The sequence below is a fragment of the Elaeis guineensis genome, chromosome 10 (genome assembly GCF_000442705.2).
Source record: "Elaeis guineensis isolate ETL-2024a chromosome 10, EG11, whole genome shotgun sequence".
NCBI classification, from domain to species: Eukaryota; Viridiplantae; Streptophyta; class Magnoliopsida; order Arecales; family Arecaceae; genus Elaeis; species Elaeis guineensis.
The window spans coordinates 6,987,386-7,006,473 of record NC_026002.2 but is presented as its reverse complement, the minus strand read 5'-3'; the positions used below and the strand labels follow the sequence as shown (position 1 = coordinate 7,006,473).

Here is a 19,088-nt window from a genome sequence, read left to right as displayed (position 1 = left end):
GGGTCGAGGGCTTAGGGAGGCAACCGGAGGCTTGGGGAGGCAGAAAACGGCCAAGGGCTCAGGAAGGCGGGATCTGATGGTGGAGAAAAGAGGGAGACTGGAGGTAGGTAAAGAGAGGGGCGACGGGGAGATCGAAGGTGGAGGAAAGAGGTGGGGAAGAGAAAAAATGAAAAGTGAGAAATTGGACGGAGGTGAAATAGGATAGTAATAGTGATGGCAAAATTATCATCGCTAATGTTATTAGTGATGGTAAAATACCGTCGCTAATAAAATTTTTCATTGCTAATAACGTTATAATAAAATTAAAAAAAAATTTCAATTATTAGCGACGGCATGTATTCCATCTCTAAAGTCGTTGCTAATAATTATTAGTGATGGTACTTCCATGCTAATAACCAATTAAGCCATTGCTAATAATTTATCTATTTTTAGCAATAAAAAAATTTTTAATCGTAATATTCTATCGGTGAATAGCTCTATTAGCGATGGCTTTTTTACCGTCGCTAATACGTGAATTTCTGTATTGATGTAGGAATCTTTATATGACGATGTATTTGAAGGATATTTGAATTATTATGAATATGTTAATTAATTTAAATTTTAATATATTTTATTTATTTATTTGAAGAAAACATAGCAGGTTAATTTTTTTATGAATAAATTTTGTCATTAATGACAGGTTAACTTTTTATGACAATAAATTTTGTTACTAAAAATTATTTTTAATGATAAGTTAACTTTCTGTAATAATAAAATTTATCCTTAATGGTAGGTTAATTTTTTTTGTGATAATATATTTGTCACTAAAAAATTTTTTTATTGGTATGTTAACTTTTTTGATAACAAATTTGTCACCAAAAATTATTTCTAAATTATAGATTAACTTTTTGTGATAAAAAATTTTATCATTAAAACTACTTTTTTGGTGAAAATATTTTATCGCTTAAAGTATGTATCATATTGTATTAAAAATTCTATTATGATAAAAATATTATCGCAATATTCAATCTTTAGTGATGAAAAAATTTTGTTGCTTAAAATTTATGCTTAAGAATCTATTATGACAAAATATTTTATCACAAAGCAAAATTTTTAGCGACAAAATTTTATCACAAAGTTAGATTTTTAGCGATTAAAAGTTTTTGTCACTTAATAATGCATATGGAATAAAATCTTGCTCCTTTTAGTGATGAAAAATTTTTTATGATAAAATTTTGTATCTTTTTATGATGAAATATTTGTCACTGGATGAGACTTTTTTGTGACAAAATGCTATTTTTTTGCTAAAATTTATTTTTTACGATAAAATAAATTTTGTCGTAAAAAGTCAGTCATAATTTATTACAACGGGACTTTAGCAACAATTCTGTGATGAATTTTTTTTCATCGTAAAAATTTTAGCGATAAAAAATGGACTTTTTTTGACAAAATTTTTTGCCATTTTTTTTTGTAGTGTATTTACACCCTTGATCTGTTCTTAAAGTCCTTTATTCTCTTTTCTAACTGATTCTCTACTTTATTTACATATAATCTAAAACACTCTAGTGCTTCAGACTTATGAAAAATTAGATAGACATGGCCATAACATGTAAAATCATCTATACATATAACAAAATACAAAGCCTCTCATCTTATTCTTCCATCATTGAACCACAGATGTCAGAATGTATTAATTGCAATGAAGTTTGGCTCTAGTTGCTTTGCCAAATGATTTTCTAATCATTTTTCAGCTGAATAATGCTCACAATGGGCATTTTTACTTTGAAGAGTGACCCCAATTGATTCTTCGCTTGCCCATTCTATTCATTCAATCTTGCCCATATATTCTAATCTAACATGTCCAAATACTCATATCTGCATTGCTATTGCTAATAGAGATATGTAATAAAAAATAACCATTGTCATAATTATAATATAGTGCTCAACATCTATCACAATAAATCATTCATTATATAACTAGAACCATAATAAATAATATCATTAAACAAGTCCACACCATTAAACCTAAAGTTTAAACTAAAACTGAAACTTAGAAGAATAATTGCAAAGATCAAACTTCATCGAAGTTCGAATGCACGTAGACATCATATAGGAATAAGATCGGCTACCATGCCAATCTAATTTGCAAGTGCCAATTTTCTTTGGAACTTGACTTTAGCATTGTTTCCTACATAAAATCCATCTTACTCCAGCTAGGATTCGATGATACTCCACAAACATTCCTCAGCGCTAGCTATATTGATTCTGTAGCTCCTGAGTCTACAATCCATAAATGATAAGATTCAATAAATAATATTAAATTAGAAACATATATGTCACATCGGAGAAATAAGATTATGTATACCTTCTTTTGCTCGGAGCACTCACCGAGCAAAATGACCTAATGTGCCACAAGTGTAACATTTTGTCTTGGTCTTATCTTTCTTTCTCTCAGACTGCTTACACTTTTTCTTGCGATTGGTCTTGTTTTTCTTAGGTTTAGATCTACCTTCTTTTATCTTCCCTTTCTTGTTCCAATACCTTTTGCGTTTAGAGCCCGAAATTTTTTGGGGAGCTAGACTTGGCCACAAAGACTTGCCCGGAAAGCCTTACCATCATAAAGCACTCGTCTTTGAGTTCCATATAGCGGGCACATCAGTGAATTCTTGATGCTATCATTATGGGTTAGATTAATCTTCGTATGCTCCCAATTATCAGGGAAGAGAATGGATTAGAGCTCGCACTTGTTGCTTATCGGAGAGAAAATGACCAGCTGACTTTTTGTTGCACAGCTTATGAAGCTTTTGTTTCGATCCTTGTATCTGCTCACCTGCTCCATCCCCTTCAGCCAGAGCGGGCTCAATATCCATGAACCCTGCCTTGGGGCAAGATAGCTTCTCCAATGCATCCCTTGTAGCATTGAGTTTCGCGATTATCTTCTGTTTTGATGATCCAATTCCGATGGGCTGGCCATCGACAAATACGTTCATCACGTTCATTTTTCCAATCTTCCGGTGCTTGAAGTGGATACTCTTCTTATTCTTCCGGCAGAACTGGTAGAGCGTCGTCACCGGCTGCTCACGCAAAGTCTCCAAAGTAATTATCGGCTCCAACATCCCCCTCGTTACCTGCTCCCAGCCCAATGATGAAGGCAATCGATTTTAGGATCCAATAAAAAGCAAACGAGAGGTGAAAGCAAAACCAAGAATATTCTGGGTTCAACTATATATCTACCTTCCAGAGCAACTCAAGATTGAAGTCGCAGTCGATGTAGACGGCGGCGGCGATGGACTCGACGATATCGGCTAGTACTTTGGGGGCTTTGATGCTGCAGCCGCCGTAGGGCTCCAAGTCCTCCCCGTCCTCCAATTCTCTCAGCACCGATCGAGTGAACTCGGCCACCTGATCAGGAAATCAATCAACAATTCAAAAGATGTTCCCGTGTTTTTTACGATCGGTAATTCAGAAGGATGGACGGGCGGATACCATTGCGATCGAGGTCTGGGGAGTTGCGGCGGATGAGGCGGTAGAGATCGTGGCGGACGGCGGCGCGGGCGAGCTTCTCGGTGGAGATATTGGCGGCGCGGAGGGTGGAAAGCCGGCCGGGCTTGGCGTCGGGATTGGTGAGGTAGACATAGTTGGTGAATGCCATGCCAAGGGCGGCGTCCCCGACGAACTCGAGGCGCTGGTACGTCGGGTGCTCCTGGTAGGACGGGTGGGTCAGCGCCTCCCTCGAGGAGCCTCCGGTCTCGGAACGAGTACCCAAGGAGACGCTCCACCGTCGCCACCGCCACGCGCATCCCATCGTCGCTGGCGTCGACCAGAGGCGGTGAGGGGAAGGCTACGAAGCCGGCGACGGTTGGGCCGAGCATCATCCGCCGGTGATCAGCGCGGTTGGCGGGCTTTGGCTTCAACCTTTGGGCGTCAAAAGTGAAATCTGGCGTTTTTTCTTCGTCACGGCCTCGACGAGAGAAAACCTCCGCTCACCGGCTCAAGTCAGCTACGGTACTGGGCTTATGAGTTAAAAAGAAATCGGAATTATTTCTCAAAAAAAAAAAAAAAAAAATCGGAATTAGAAACCGATACGAAGTCAGAGCGTAGATAATTAAGTAAATCCTAGCAGGAATCGGAGTCAAGAAAAAAGAATATTTACCAAAAAAAAAAGAAAAGAAAAAGATTCTGCCGTACGTTATTCATTAATCATTACAGGTGTGTAATTAGATCGATTCAGTATATGAATAGAAAGTTTGGTATAATATGGACGTAAAAGTCTTGCCCTCAAGAGACTGCTAGTACGGAAGGGTCAAGTAGTTTGGGCTTGCGACGTAGTAGGGGAGAGTAATATAATGGCGGCCGCTGCACGTGCCGGCGGCGGCAATGACAAGGTAGACAAGGCGGCGGAGGAGGAGGGCCACCGGCCAAGGAAGAGATGAGGGAATTAAGAGAGCAACAGCAAAGGAAGGAGATTGGGAGGGAAAGCGAACGCCCATGTTTTGGAATTTATGAAGGAGTATATATATCTGGAATTTTGTGGGTTACATTAGCGGGATCGGTGGTTCATGAAGCGTTTAGTTATCTTCTCTAGGTTTAGCAATTTTTAGGGGGTGGACAGTTGCGAAGGATGAGGATGGCGGCACAGTGAAGTCCAAGATAGCGGAGATGGCCGTCTGCCACTTGGAGGTGACGAGTAGGAGGGATTCAAGAGCGTTTTTGTGGAGGAGATGGGAAGGGAAGGGAAGGGGGAGGACATGCAAGAGGCTTACCGCGATGAAATTTGAGATAGAAGAGGAGGCAATGGAGGTGGCAAGGGCTATTGATGGCATCGACGGTGGTCGTTTGGAGGGACTTGAGAGCGTGGATGGAGGATATGGGAACCAAAGGAGGAGTGAAAATCTTTGGCTGCAAGTTGTTCGTTGCCATTTTTCTTTTTCTGTTGGCCCACCATATCACTGTCCTCGACGAGAGGGCGAGAACATGCTCCGGACTTCCAAAGCTCGAACAAGGGCCGTTGAAGACGCCAAAAAAATGGTTGAGGAAGAGATATTGCGGGTCAAGTCCGAGCTCCCGTCCGCTCGGGAGAAGATCGGAGGGACAGCGGCAGCCGAACAGTATCATTGGAAGGTTGCCAATCTCGAGAAGGAGTTAACTGGAGATCAGCAAGGCAGCCTCGATGATGTCCGAAGAGAAGGATGAAGCGGCAGCGGCCCAAGCTACTGAGGAAAAGTCGATGGTGGCTGCAGAGGCCAAGCTCCGAACCATCGCGGAGTTCAAGGCTTCTGTCGCTTTCGAGGCTAAGGTCGCGGAAGGATCTGCTGTAGCTCATTGCCGCGGTTTGACACCTGCTAAGCCCAGGCTGCTCACTCATTATAATAAATTAATAAAAAATTAAAAATATATAAAATATATAAAATAAGATGAGATATTATTCATAAAAATTGATGTAATATACGATAATTTATTTAATATAAAATTTTTTATTGATTTATTATAAATTTGAGATGATATCATCGTTGCAATGAATATTTTTTTATTCATCTGAAGGCCAGTGATAACGAGACCGAAGAGAGGAGAACTAAACTGCACCATTATTTACCATCGAGTCTGAGATCGCCCCTGAGTCCGCAGTCGAGCTTGCACCCAACCCTGCCACTGAGGAGGCTCTTTAATTTGTCTTTATATTTTTGTGTTCTTGATCTCTTGTAATGGACATTTTTATCAATGAAATAGATTTCCTCTTCATCTTTCAATGTGGATTTGTGTTTGCTTTTTATTTTCTTAAGCCTGGCGGTTGCTGTAGAGATGGTTCGACTTGAGTACATTGCTTGGACTCATGTCCAAGGTGGATCCAATGCAAAGACCGGGAGTTCAGGCTAGTATCCAAAGTCAATTCGAGATAGAGCCCATCAATTTGGATATACATCCGAGGTCGATTAGATACGGAGCCTGTCAGTTCGGGCTCACATCTAAAGTTGATCCAAAGTCCCATCGAAGTTGTCAAATATTGATTTTAAATTATTTGAATATCTTATATGTATCTTGGACTGATAAATGTTTCATTTGGACTTTGTTATTGATATAGATAATTATTCTTATGCTCGATGACCTATGTGTGTATATACACTTTTGTTTGATATGCAGAAAATTGAATTTTATATACTAAGTAGTTGAATGTGATGCTTTAAACTAGCAATTTTATGATTGCCTAGCAATAATGTGATACTATAATTGCCATATCAATGGTTAGAAATATGGCATTATCATTATTTTGTCATAGGTTGGAAATGTGGCATTATCATTACCTATCACAAGTTAGAAATATTGCATTATAGTTGCCTTGTCACTAGCTAGAAATGTGGCATTAATATTACCCTATCACGAGTTTAGGATAACACACTATCTGGAGTAAATCGATTGTGTTGATCCACAATCCAGAACAAATATCAAGAAAAAAAAAATAGGAAACAAATGCTGGAAGAAAAAATGTGGCATTAATATTACCCTATCACGAGTTTAGGATAACACACTATTTGGAGTGAATCGATTGTGTTGATCCACAATCCAGAACAAATATCAAGAAAAAAAATAGGGAACAAATGCTGGAAGAAAAAAATTTAGAGAAGGAAAAAATTTCAAGAGGGAACAAAATTTTTAATTAAAAAATAAAAGCCCAAAAGCTTCTCTCCCCTATAAGGACCATGCCTCCCCTCCCCCCCCCCCGAGAAATTCTTTGTGCACCGTGAGCGGTGTAGAAAATCGATGCGAAGGGTACCGTCTTATCTCATTGGTCCACGTAGCCATCACTTTTCAACACACATTTAATGCTTGCAGTTTTATTTTTTTATTTAAAATTTTGAATGATGAAAATACCCCTGCTTTTTGAAAAAAAATATGATATCTTACATCCATATTATGATATCCTACGTGCAGAAAGTCATAATTTGACAAACAGGATATCATAATTTAATACAGAATGTCATAATTTTTTTTCAAAAAGTAAAGATATTTTTATCATTTAAAATTTTTAAATAAAAAAAACTGCAGGCATTAAATGTGTATTGAAAGTGGTTGAACAAAAATGCCCCCCCTATTTTATGACATCCTGAGCCGTATTATGACATCTTGCATGCAGAAAGTTATAATTTGATGCAGCATATCATAATATGCTAGGATGTCATAATTTTTTGGATCATATTATGACATCCTGCATGCAGAAAGTCATAATTTGATATAAGATGACATACTATGCCACAGAATGTCATAAATTTTTTCAAAGAGAAGGGATATTTTTGTCATTTAAAATTTTAAACGAAAAAGTGAAACTATAAACATTAAATGTGCGTTGGAAAGCGGTGGCTACATAGACCTATTGGATAAGGCAGTGCACTCTATGTTGGATTTTCTACACCGCCCATGGTGCACAAATAATTCCCCCCCCCCCCTTTCTCTCTAATTCTTATCCCACTGCAAGACAATAATATCAACACCTCTCACTAGTTAAGAAACAAAAATATCACTATCCAAACTTCAACTAATAAATAAACTCTAATACATTATGCCTAAGAGTCAACCTAACTAAAGTGGACTTGAATCCTAGCACTATTAGAATTATGGCCAACTAAATAGAAATTCTAATAAAATTAAGACTTGGTAATAAATTTTAACACTCCTATTCATTGTGAAGTTCATGCCAATAATATTGAATTAGCAGTTGTTATGAACACCTCAATAGCTTGTGCCATTATTGAGGCAATAACAACAATATGCAATGATTTGTTGAACCAATAATTAAATAATATAGCTCCTTTATTGGCTCGAACAATAATTTTTTTGTCAGATTGTACTTTTCAATGAATGTCTTAGAGTTGGCAATATCCTCTAGCACTTCTCCTTTGTTTTCTAGAGGTGGTAACCTAAGAGGAAGGATGAATTAATTTTTTTAAAAATTATTAAAGAACTTAGGCCTAATAACAAATTTAAGAGTGTTTGTGGAATGCTTAGCAGAAAGTAAGTATGCAATAGAAGATAAAGTATAAATACAAATATACAATCATAAATACATAAGATTTATAATGATTCGGTGCTCAACTTAGTACTTACATCTACTTACCAAGTAAATCTACTTGAGAATTTCAACAATAATTTCTCAAGATTATAGTTTGATTATTTTCATGAATTCACAATCAAACTTAGTTGATTTTTTCTGGCTCATCAATCAAAATCTTATAAATTAATTATTTTCGAGCTCACAATCAATTCAGTTGATTTTTTTCAACTTACCAACTAAAATTTTATAATATCTAATTTATGGCTTGGACCAACCATTTAATAATTTTAAGTTTTTCCCTAAAAAACTTATAACAATGGATAAAGAAAGATGTACAAGAGTCTGAAAGCACAAAAAATTGAAACATCAAACTCTATAAAAAGTTGGTGTGAATGAGCTCTTGAATTACTAACTTCTTCTTTGAATTCTTGGGAGAGGATTTGATGAAGATTTAAATGCTTTTGCTCAGTAGTTGTCAGCTCAATTCAATATACTCTTTATCTCTTTTTTAATTGAGTAAATTTGGAAAGGTTTGAATTAAAAGCTCTATTAATTTTCTCCCTCTCTTTCTTTTTGTTCCATTCAATAACTTGAAGAAAAAGCTCAATAAATTCAATCTCTTAGTTTCCAATTTGAATTCTTCTTTTTTATGATATCAAAAATATCTGTAATTAATGCTTTAACTATTAGAAGTTTGAAAATAGCCGTAATAAATAAAATATGATTGTTTAAAAAAATCTAAAAAATTCATCATTATTCTATAAGAAATCTATAAGTTGGATCATTCAAACTCTTAGTTGGCTAATCTGAAGTGTTGAGTTGACTAAGTAAAATCTTGAGATGGCTTAAGAATATATATAAATTTTTCAACTTTCTATCTATTCTGTCCGTCTTAGAGTCAGTCAACTTAAATATTTTTTTCGTTGGCTCACATTCATGATTTGGTTGACTAATTAATTTTTTGGATTAGATCAAAGAATTTGTAAATTTTATTACTTTCCATATTCTTCTATCTTTGAGATTGAATTGGCTATCTTATTCTTGTGAGTTGGTTGAGCTCCAATCGTGATCGGCTATTTTGTTTTCTTGATCGGCTCAGGAGAACTTCTGAAATATTTAATCTTCTATCTTCATCTTGAGTTTGAAACTACGTCGATTGTGCAGATAGGTGAGTTGGCTATAATTCTGTCTGGGTCGATGAATATGAAAGCTTGATAAGCTAAGAAAGATTATCTGAATTTCATTTCTTTCTATCTTTTTTCCTCGTATTGAGATTGGATCAGCTACGTGACTTTCTTGGTCGACTCAAAGGCATGCTATGTATATCAAAATTGATTTTAAGTAGCTTTTTTTATTCAATATATTATAAGCTAGATTTATTTTTTCAAACTTAATTTATGAATAAATGGATTTGTTGAGAAATTTTTCTAGGCTAGACTTTCTTTAATTCAATTTTTTTCATGCCGAACTCATTTTCTTTACTTCCAAAACTTAAATCTTTGACTTGAAATATAAGTTTACTTAAATTTGAGTGGACTTCTTCTTGGATAAAATCAATCTTTGAGCATTTTAAGAAATTCTACAATCACTCTCAAAAGCATTATTAATAATCATGATTTGTATGCAAACTCTTTTGACATCATCAAACTCTTTTGAAATAAGAAATATTTTATTTTTTTCTTTGAAAAACACATAGGGGATTTTCTTTAAAATTAGTCTAATTAATGCTCTATTTAGCACATAATATGTATTGTTTATAACTTATGCTCAAAAATATTTTGGTAGGTTGTTTTTACAAAGTATGGTCATACCATCTCTTACCAAGTCCTTTTTCTCATTCTACCTCCTATTTTACTTAGGTGTCTTAAGTGCAGAGAAGTTGTGATCGATACTATTTTCAAAGATAAATTTGTCAAAAGCTTGATTTTCAAATTCTGTACCATGATCAATTCTAATCATGCTTTTACATTTCAAATATTACTTAAACAATTCTTTCAGCAAGAGCTCAACACTACCATCAAGTTTACTATTATATCAATGTTCCAAAATATGGAGTTATTAGAAGAAAAGCAATCAAGATTCGCAATCAAACAATGGAGCAATGTATCAAATAGTGGGAATAAAGACTAAAATCGTAAGAAAACTCGGTTCTTGACAACCTTCTCGAGAGGAGAAGCTGCCAAGCTCTCCATGTAAGCCCGCTGCTTGTCAGTCCATGCCAGAGGTAAGCTCGGGATGCTGAGCATGATATCCACACATAGATTTCCTAGCATGGTCAAGTGCACACCATTCGAAGCCCTTTCTCTACTCACCCACTCTCAGGTCCCCGCTTGATGATCGTCTTTGTACTGGATCTCATTTGAACTCCGCAATTTTGATTTCTTTTGAAAGCGTCATTAGAGAAGCCTATTGCCTCTCTAGACACCCCTCAATGAGATCCATCACTCGGTTTGGTATAGCTTTTTGGAGTTCTGATTCCTAAGAGGCTTATTTTTGCTTGGACATATTTTGAATTTTAAGCCGTGATGAGCTACAAGCAGTCCAAGTGACCCGAAACCTTGAGATAAGAGTCGTAGCAATAGTTGCATACTTATAGAAAACTCGCTCTACACGTATATAAAGCATCAATATATCATGATAAACAAACAATGAATTAAATTTAAATAACTAATGTTTAAACTTTAATATAAATAACTAAATCTAAACCAACATTACTCTATAGTCCTACATCAAATATTAATAAGATGTAATTTAAAATAAAGATATCAAAATTCTGTCTTTAGTCATTCTCATAATGAATTTTTGAGCCAAACTAGCTTTCCAAATGTAGAAAAATAGTATAATTAGTATAGAATTATATGCTAAATAATCATGTAAGTAATGAATACTTTAGCTAAATAAATTAAACAATAATTATATACTAAAAATAAACATACAAAGTATATTAATTCAAAATCAAATCTAAACATACTGCATTATCAATACAACATGTGTATGAATCTAATCTTTTCAAAATTCAAATTTTATTCATTCTTTTCTTTTTTGTTTCATGGTTTTGGGCTAATGTTATTATTTGGGCCAGTCAAATGACTACGTTAAGAACACAACAAACCCAAAAAAGGGAATCGAAGAAGCGTGCGAAAACATTATCCTAAGAATGAAATTCACTCCCTTATGCAAATATACAAGAAGATTATTCCCCAGGGTACAACGAACTTAATTCAATCTGAAGCCTTCTATCATAAGCATGAATGCATGAAGATTTTACCCAACGGATTGCATTAGCTGCCCCAAAAGAGTAGGAAAAGCCAAGAAAAACCAAGTAACTTGAAAAGGGAGAAAGGCTAGTGGAAGCTTAACTCTGGAAATAATAGCAAAGTAACTTGCACTTGGATAAGACCTGATCTGTTTTAGATTGTTTATGTTGGAGACCCTCATCCTGAAGCTTTTTTATAGGGCTCAGTCCATGTAAATAAACTCGGAAGAGGCTCATAATTAAAGGTCCCAACGGCTTATTCAATAAAATCCTTAATGGAATGTCTATGATGGCGCCCCAATAACATATCCATAGTGCTTTGTAATGTTTACGTTATGAGTTAGCCAAATTCAAATTCAAATTCAAATTTTTTTATATATTTTGCAAGTAAGAAAATCACAAGGGCATTGGTCAAAGGTTTTGCGATTGGCAACGCCTGCGTTACAAATTTAAGAATTAATACTGTAAGGCTTGTGGCCAAAAAAGACAAACTATTCGTGCTGCATGTGCATACATATCATGCCACACACACGCACGTGAGTGACATGGCGAACTGCATCGAGCAAAGCTAGCACGTGTGCATGCATGCGGCTTCCAGTCCAAATGTCCTTGCATTTAAATATCTAACGTGGAATTATTACCCAGGGACTTGAAACTTCGAATCTTTTTCAAATTAAAAAAAAAAAAAAAATCATAAAATTTTCTAACATGTAAAACCTCTTGTTTGGTGGTATTACCACCATAAATTTGATCGATACACAAAACAGCTCGAATAAGTTGAAGGAATATATAGAAGATAAAAGATTGGAAAGGGTTGGGAGAAGAGAATCCTATCAAGTTAATGAAGAATGGGAAATGAATCATAGTTTCTAGCTAAACAAGGAAATGCGAGAGATTTCTGAGTATATTTGAAATTTGAAATATTTCATTATAAATTTGAAATTTAAAATATTTCCTTCATTCACAAATAAGGCCATGCTTTTCTCACTTCCATGCCAGAGGTTTCCAAGTAAATGAAGTGGGATGAGCTCTCTCACGTGTTCAGTGTCACATTTGCGGTACTGTAGAAGTTTCTAGGTAGATGAAGTGGAATGGACTCTTTCAAACGTTTACCGTGGGTGGGAAGGGCAAAATGGACTCTCTAGAAAGTTCTCTTCGAGGCAGCTATTTACACGTGGATGAAGCCCAGAGGGCCTATAAAGTTAAGAAAATCCGTTCAGAAAAAAATTAGGGAAACTTAGTGTGCTCAGGCCAGAACTGACGTTAATCCTAAAATGAGAGAGAACTCGCTCCAAAGCTAGATAGAGAGAGACGAGTTGATGAAGCTTATTGCAGTTTGAACTTCGAGTTGGTGGGTTATTTACTTATATTTTTGATCCTATATATATTTTTACCTTTTACTTGTTCTACAAATTGTTGCCATCATGCTAATCAAATATATACCATTATGATTTTCGTTGTCTTTCTTCTTTTTGGTCAAGAGCTCTGTTTGTAATGAAAGAATGAACGAGGTAATGATGATTTTTTTTTTTTTTTTCTTTCTTTCTATCTGGAAACAGGGACTGTTATGCTCGTTGCTTCTCTCGAGCGAAACAAAAAGTAAAGTTTATTGTCATAACCAATTTGACAATCCCAAAATCGTTTTATCTCTATTTCGCTTTTATTTGGTTTAAATGGCCATTATATAGATGTTCTCATTGTTTATAGGACGAATAATAATTTTCTATGCCAATTTTCTATCATTATGCAAACGTATTGATCAAAAGAGAGTTTTGTGAATAGGTTATGTATCTTTGTTGGTTTAATCTTGCAAAAGGGGTGAGACATTAGCCTTTTGGATTACAGCACTTAAACCTTACGTGGGAAAGGGGTTCCATGTTTGGACCTGGGAAGGGTGTTTCCTCGAATGTTTGACATAGTTAATTCCTTACATAGCTCTATAAGTAATCACCATACCTCTTAATAAAAAATAAAAAATAAAAAAGAAAGTTACTTCTGTTATTCCAAAACCTCTCCTACCATGCATCACCCACTTGTATGTGATTTGGCTATGTAGTGTCTATCAATTATTATTTAAACTGAAAATTTCTGAGTTGTTCTCTTGGTCTAATGATCCTCCAAATTATTCTCTTTGAATATATCAATTTCAGAATTCATCAATTGTTATGGAGTATTAGATGGATTTTATGATTTATTTGCAGATTATTCTCGACTAATTTAAGAAATCTTTGTGTTTTACAAACAAATGGTCGCATACATAGTTGTTGATTTTTGCTCTCGTTTACCTTTTTTGCCTCTTTTACATGTTGCTGCCAAACCCCCTCCACGACGATGCTTATGAAAGTAGACAAGTATACAAGTATTTCAAGAAGCTTTTTTTTTTTTTTTTAAGTTGTTATTTTATTCTTGATTTTGGTTATCTGAATTTTTTCCAACTGTTGATGAATTTCTTGGATTTTTCCATATTCTAAAGCTTTGCAGGTAATTGAATTACTCCAGAAAGCCCAATTTATGACTACAATTTCTGATTTCTATTGTTCATTCCTTGGGTTGCAAATCTTAAATCATATCGTGGTTTCATAATTTCGCAAGAAAAAAAAACCCATTGGAACTTAATATTCTATTTCTTAATCTGCAAAGTATGGTCTAATATGTTTCAGAATGGCATGGTTTAAAAATATTTTCTTCCACTAAAACAATGGTTTCATTTATCAGAAGCCTTCTCAGAGTTGATAAAAAGAAAAAAAGGTTAGAATTGTCTTGTTGGATGAAAAGAGAAAATAAAAAGTAGCTAGGTTGAAAAGCTTTTGTTTGGTTATTGAAAAGCAGCTTGTTGAGAAATGTAGCCCACTTCTGGTTAGACCATAAATACATGGGCCTATAAATAAGTATCTTTAGTTAGGACACAAATCTACCGTATGGAAGGCCTTAAAGTCTATCACGCTTTGCATGCCGCGCTCTAGGCTTTCCCACTTTATATTAGAAGAAAATATAATTTTCTACTTTGTTTTGTTATTGTTTTTGTCCTTTTCTTTTCTCCATTTGGTAAAAGATTTCATTAAAGTAGAAATCCTCATTATTAACTTCTAAAAACCTCTCTCTCTCATGAGCTCTCTCTTTATTGCTTTTAGCAGTTCCCTCGTGTTCATTCATTTAACAAATGGAGGTTCCAAGAGATAAGAGGTTTTTATCTTGCATTGGAGATCAATACCTCTCGTGTAATCTGTTCCAAAGCATGTGCACCTAAATGAATCATGCTAAAGAGACCAATTACGAGATGTTATGCAAGGTAATGATCTCCCTTTGCACAACTAGCTAGTTGAAAAAAGATCCAGGAGAGAAGGGTAAGCTTGGACAACCATCACCAAGACCAAGCACTAGAAGTGCCTATAAAAGAGGAGACATCGATCTTCAATTGCCAAGAAACATCCACTGTACCAATGAGGCTATAACTGCATATATGTTTTGTATCTTAGATTGTGATTTGCTATTGCAACTTTAAATGAAGCAAAGCTTATCATGGACTTTTGAAACCAAACACCATTACTGAAAGGCTTTTTTTTTTTTTTTTTGATGTAAAGGGATCGAGGTCTGACCATCCAGTATTTATTGATAGAAAATATACATAATTTATAGATATGGCGCTTTATTTTTTCAGATGTGTTTGGCACATCCAGATGGAGTGTAAGTTTCAGATATAAAAAAACCTCCATTCTTCTTTACCAAAAAAAAAAAAAAAAAAACTCCATTCTTTAATTTATCCGGGAGCTAGGAGGTGTTCCGGAGAAGGATTATTAGGTTGCTTATGTGAACTAAATATCTTCCCCTATGGCATGAGACCCAGCTTTGCTGTAACGCCAAGTTCCTCAGTACCTCTAGATGTTAGATGAGGATGGAAGGGATCTTGAATGTTTTCAGCTTTATAAAATTCATGTAGTACAGATACCCCTGATTTGAGAGCAAGTTTAAATAAGGTAGGGAATAAATTTTTTAGAGGCTAGCTAGCTCTTCTCTTACCCATCTATCATGCGAGAAGGCAATTAAGTTTGCCGACTCCCACAATAGAATTAGTGCTGAAGCAAAAGCTTTGAAGCGCTGAATGTATGTCTTTCCATGTTGATGATGTTTTTTTGATATATTGGGGATCGAGTTGAGATGCTTGGGAGTACCTTCTTATAGTGTAAGTTGAGGATGAGGTTTCTCCATTGCTTTTTTTTTTTTTTTTTTATTATTATATAGTCGCGACCACCATTTTGAAGCATTGGTTGAAGGGAGGATGGTTGGTCACGCCCAATGCTCCTAAATTCTTCGGTTTGCAAACCTGCTGCCACTTTACAGGGCCTTTTTCCTTGCATTTTTGTTTGACAATGGCCTCTGACACAATCTTGTACATACCTTGTAACTAGATGGCATGAACAACCGCCGCCATACCATTTTTCCTTATTTTGGGTGGGTTTTGGGGTGTTTTCATCATGTCGGGGCTTCCGAAGGCGAGCCATGAAAATGCAATGCCGCTCGATCATTTGGAACCCCCGGGGTGGGATTTGGGTGGATGCCCCGCTTGTATAGTGTTGGGAGGGTGGGCGAGAACAATCCAGTGGGCCGGTTTCCTTGCGGATTCTTGCGGTGTCCATTGTTGCCTCCCCTGCCTCCTGAGCCCCTAATTTTAAAGGCAGTGACCATTTGAGCCATGGGTTGCTTCCGCTCCAAAAGAAGATCCTCTTCTTGTCGCTAAATTGTCATCTCAAAAACTCCCACTCAGGCCTTTCGTCAGATTGTTTTGGTAACCATTAAGATACTTTGGCAACGGAATATTATTATTGTATTACCAAGCATTTTAGTGATGACATATTTTTGCTATGAATTGGTTATTTATTTTGATGAGGATGTTAGAATTGTTTCCAAATATGCATTAATGGATTTAAAAAATAAAAAATTATCAATATTTATAGTAAAGAACTAATTTTATTACTATATCTTGTATATTTATTTTCTCAAAAATATTTTTATATTTTGGTAACAAAATTATATTTCATCGTAAATAAATTTTTATTGAAAAAATATTTTATCACTAAATATTTATTTATATGATGTTTTTTTTATAATTTTTTCATACAATATAGACTATTAAGTAACAAAATAGTATTTGTCATACACTTCCCACCGTATAAGATATATAGTTCTTTTTGCTAATAATAGACATATTCTTTATTGATAATAATTTGTAATTATTATATACATTTTTATTGATAATGTATATAGTTTTGTCATAGAATACTAACTATATAATGGCAAGCCAGATTTTGTTAATTTGTATAACTTTTATAATGAAATAGCTTTAATGATTAACTCTTTCTATGATTTGTAACAATGACTCTATTTCCTATATAGTTTTGCAGCTGAATACTAACTATTTATCAAAGAATTCAATTTTATCGCTTATGTATTACCGTATAGCATTTTTGATAAAATTATTTTCATTGCTAATTATTTATATAATTTTTAGTGATGACAATATTTGCTTGTTAAATAAATTTAGTAGATAATATATATAGTTCTAGCATAAAATATTGACTATTTGACAACAAAATAGATTTCATTTTCTATATATTGTTGTATCACAAATAATTTTTGTTGATTATTATATTTTTATGATAAATTACTTTTCATGCAAACTAATTTAGATTTTTTGTGATGATAATATTTCATCACTAAGTATATAGTTAAATTAATCTAAAAATAAAAGATATTTTATTTATCTAATAAATTTTAGATGTAACAAGGTTTCAGCTATATATATATATAGATTATTATAGATTCAATCTGTACTTAAATATTTTTTTAATAAGATAAAATATGCTTTCTTTCAACTAATTATACAAAAAGTAATATGAGCTTCTACCCACAAAGTCTAATAATCTAATCTATATGGCCAACCAGCTGATCAGTTAAGATGATTGTCTTCCCACTTTACTTGAAGAGATCGTACGAATATTGATATCAAATAATATCCATATTTGTATTGATATTTATCAAATAAAAAAAATATAACCACGAATATACAAATGCAGCACTCAATATGTTTTAGGTCCAATGACAACACAATGCGGCCTCATACTTTTCACATACACTTCAATCCTAGATTAAGGGAAAATGCATTGCTTCTTTCGTTTCTCGTGCATGTAATCTAATTTCTGCTTCCTTCTGAGAAACACTTCTAATCTAACATTCAAGTAAGTTCGATTAACATGATAGGCAGAGGGGAAATGCATTACTTTACCCTTGTTTCTCATCCAACTTCAAACAGAGAAAACTTGGACTATCGATTAAACACTTTAATATTCTATATGTAGAGGGGTGATCGATTACTCCTTACTTTTCTCTCTCTTTTCTCCATGTAAAATTGAAACCAGGAATTCAAACTTCAAACCCCGTAACAAAAATAGCAACAAAAGTCTATCCAGGAAAGTTTCCGTATGGGATTTGTACTTTCAAAGTTTAATATATCTACTAAAAGGAGCATCAACCTTTGACCAAAAAAAAAAAAAAAAAAAGCATCAACCTTTGACCAAAAAAAAAAAAAGAAGCATTAATTCAACGAGTACCAATCCTCTAAACCTCCACAAGCTCAAGGAAAAATAAACAAACACCATGGAATGCACCGGTCAGGCCCGAGCACAGAAGAAATGATAGATTATTTCAAGATCGTTTACTGGCGAGAGATAAACCTCGTAAACTTGTATAGTACGCAACAGTTGTAAGAATACCATTCATTATTTGAAGAAAAATTGGATAGTATGTATACTATTCTCTGTTTGGATGGTCAATGAAATTACTATATCTCGTTTGAATGGAAGGTATGAAGAGTTGAGGTGAAAGGTTGGAGATTCAGGAGATCATAAGCGGGAACTCATGGATCAAATTAATCTCAGAAATTTAGGGATTCTTAGAATTTGCAAATCATTTTTCAAGGTTAACTGTGCTATCTTACGGCAATTAGGATAGAGAAAGTGACTTCCTTTGTCCAGGCATTAATTCAAACTGGCCTACGTATATATATATATGCCAACGGATGGAATTAATATATGGGCATCCAAACATTTTTCAAGGTTTCTGACATTGCTTTTTATCAAATTAGAAAAGGATTGGCTATTTGTACCCAATGCGCCATTTGCATGGGCACAAAAACTTGATCCTTTTGTACAATTCATGCATGGAGTTCTACTTTGCTTCTTAGAACTACGATTTCTACGTACTTTGTCGTTGGCAGCTCAACAAAAATTAGTCTGGGCATATTTCTGACTCATGGACTTTTCTCTTGCTTCTTATCCGCGGTTCTCTCTTTTTCCTGCTTCTTATCCTTACGAGTTCTAATTATCATTTGCATTTGTCAAACGAATGAATCAATAGTCAGACCGCATCAGAGAAAATTAAGCAACCTCGATCTCATGAATTAATCACCAAAAGTCTAACAAGGAAACCATATCCTAATCGACTTGCGTATGAGATTTGTACGTCAAAATTTAATTATAGCTTAAGAAGCCACACCATAGAGGGCCTATAAATACCAACCCTCTAGACCTCCTAGAGCCCATAGAAGAAGAAGAGGAAGAAAACTTACACAATGGAATGCACTGGTAAGGCCTCATGCTAATAATGTTAGATTGAGAGATCCAACTCTATTTCTTCTCTCTTCTCACTTGGAATTAGTTATTATGTTTGAGATAAGCTCTTCTGACATGTTTTCTCGACTGTGGTGCTAGGGAAGAGCTCATGGCCTGAGTTGGTAGGAGTAAATGGAAAGGAGGC

At 34.8% G+C, this 19,088-nt stretch overlaps 1 pseudogene; it reads right to left on the bottom strand.

The window, feature by feature from the left end:
• Positions 1–2,693: 2,693 nt before the first annotated feature.
• On the bottom strand, positions 2,694–3,851 carry LOC140852163 (ribonuclease 3-like protein 2; annotated as a pseudogene).
• Between the last annotated feature and the right edge of the window lie 15,237 nt (positions 3,852–19,088).